This window comes from Calonectris borealis, chromosome 15 (assembly GCF_964195595.1).
Source record: "Calonectris borealis chromosome 15, bCalBor7.hap1.2, whole genome shotgun sequence".
NCBI classification, from domain to species: domain Eukaryota; kingdom Metazoa; phylum Chordata; class Aves; order Procellariiformes; family Procellariidae; genus Calonectris; species Calonectris borealis.
This window is the reverse complement of record NC_134326.1, coordinates 11,296,526-11,299,070: the sequence shown is the minus strand read 5'-3', so window position 1 is coordinate 11,299,070 and position 2,545 is coordinate 11,296,526.

Sequence of the window (2,545 nt, the reverse complement as noted above, 5' to 3'; positions counted from 1 at the left end):
TGCCCCTTCTTGCGCCTGCCTGCCGCCGGCATTTCCCCTTCTTGCGCCTGCCTGCCGCCGGCATTTCCCCTTCTTGCGCCTGCCTGCCGCCGGCATTTCCCCTTCTTGCGCCTGCCTGCCGCCGGCATTTCCCCTTCTTGCGCCTGCCTGCCGCCGGCATTTCCCCTTCTTGCGCCTGCCTGCCGCCGGCATTTCACCTGCTGGCACCTGCCTGCAGTCCGACGGCAGTCGCCGCCGGTGTCCGTCGCAGGCTGCGGCACAGCAGTCAAGTAGCACTGGCACACCTCCTTGGCCAGGTCGGAGGCGTGTGCCAGGGAGTACCTGGGCTCGGCCATCGGCTCGACGCACGTCTGCAGGAGTCTGTCGCAGACCTGGCTTTTCCACAGCCGGATGGCCTGGTGTTGCAAATGAGTGGTTTAGAGGCCACTCAAAGAATCAGTCAAAGGTATTCGGAGAAAGTGATTTTAATAGAAATTTATGAAAGCGCAACTTAACAGAGTTCGATGGCAAGGTTCACTCTATCACTTACTACATGGATGAAGCATACAAAGGAAAAGAGCACGGGAAGCTGAAAAGTCCTTGACTTACTTAACAACAGCTAAAACATCAGTGTGTTATCAACCTTATTCTCGTACTAAATCCAAAAACCAGCAATATAGCAGCTACTAGCAAGAAAATTAACTCCATCCCAGCCGAAACCAGGATATGGTGTTAGAATTGAGTTGGAATAATTTATACAGAGGCCGAAAATGAAAAGGTTAAGGGAGACCCTCCCGTTGAGTCACGAGGTTCAGAGAAGACCCAGCTGGATCGAATCTTAGTCTCAGACTTGGACAATGGTTTTTGCCTAATACCAAAAGGGTAAGGACACCTCCGATTGAGTCACGGAGTTCAGAGTAGACCCGTCTGGATCTACCCCTAGTCCCAGACTTGGTCAACAGTATATGTCTAAGGGATTATATGTGTTTAGCAGTAGCCTAAGGTTCATTCCTGTTAAGGAATGATTTTAAGATAGATCGTAAGATTTAAGCAGACAATATTTGCTAGTAGGTATTTCCTTTCAATTCACACACACACGCACACAGATACAAAGATAGAAAAATATGCAAAGATATACCTGTTAAAAATCCCCCTCGAGTTCAGTGAAATACGTAAAATGTGAGTATAACGCCATAAAAATGGCATTTCTCAATGGGGGAAGGGTTGAGCCTCAAAGAATGTTGCAGCCCAGTTCCCGTGCCAGCCGGCAACGATCCTCCAAACATCACAAACTCTGAGGAACGTTCCAGTCAGAGGGAGATTCTGGGCACAGCCCACTGCGGTCCAGGAGAGCTCAAAGGGTCTCACTTGGGACCGCTCTTTATAGGGTTGAAGATGATTGACTTTAGTCATCCGTCAAAACTCTCAAGGTTTCAGTAACAATAGTATCGTTCCACTTGAGCTACAACTCAGATAAGGGTATCAGGGGATGAAAATTATCCGCACTCTCGCCCTCCACTTGGTCCGGGCAGCAGAAGTTTCTGGTACGATCAGAACATTCCCCAACCTCAGCTATGCAAAAGTTCCTGATACAGTAAAGGGACTTTAATCAGCTTCACCACCTGACTCATTACACCAAGGCCAAGGTTTAACGGGAATGTCTGAGATCGTGGAGCAGCCCAGGAGGAGGCGGGGAAATGCACCACCACACCTGGCTGGCTTCGGAGGCATCTCTCAGGGAGCATAACTGGCATTCCTGGCTGATGCCAGAGGCACTTCCCGGACAGCAGCAGAGACATTCCTGGGGAGGGGAGGGTGTCAGACCCCCGGCACACAGCCCAGGGCCCTCCAGGACAGGGTTCCCCCCACAGTGCCAGCAGCCAAGCCCCCCGGTCCCTGGCTCACCACCAGCTCGATGAGCAGCTCATATATGTCCTCCCAGCTGTCCACCTGGGCAGCGAAATTAGCTCCTTTGAGGTGCTTCACATGCGACACCAGGCTGGCGACTCGGGCTGGCTGGGGCAGGCAGGGAAAGGTGTAGGACCCCCACAGCTCCCAGTCCCCCCCTCTAGGCTCACACCCACCCCATGCTCACAGCTCCCCCCCCCCCCAGTGCTTGCAGGCACCTCCCAGCCCCACTCCCCAGGCCTCCCAGTGCTCACAGCCCCCCTCCACACCATTCTTCAGCCCTCTGGGAGCCCCCAGCCCCACTCTCCAGCCCCGCAGGAGCCCCCAGCCCCACTCCTCAGCCCCCTCGAGGGCTCACAGCCTCCCCCAGGCCCACTCAGGCCTGGGTGCTGACCCTGCCGCGCGCCCCTTTGAAATATTCTCCGCAGCCAATCAGCGCGCGGCTCCGCCGGGCCGCCCGCGCGGGGCACGTCGGGAGTTGTAGTCCCCGCCCCGGGGGTTGCGCATGCGCACAGTGCCTCGTGCAGAGTGGGCGGCTGTGCAGGGACCCCCGTGCAATGGTGGTGATTGCGCAGGGACCCTTGTGCAACGGGGGGTCGGTGTGCAATGGGAGGCCAGTGCACGAGGACCCTTATGCAGTTGAGTTGGTGCGCAGGGA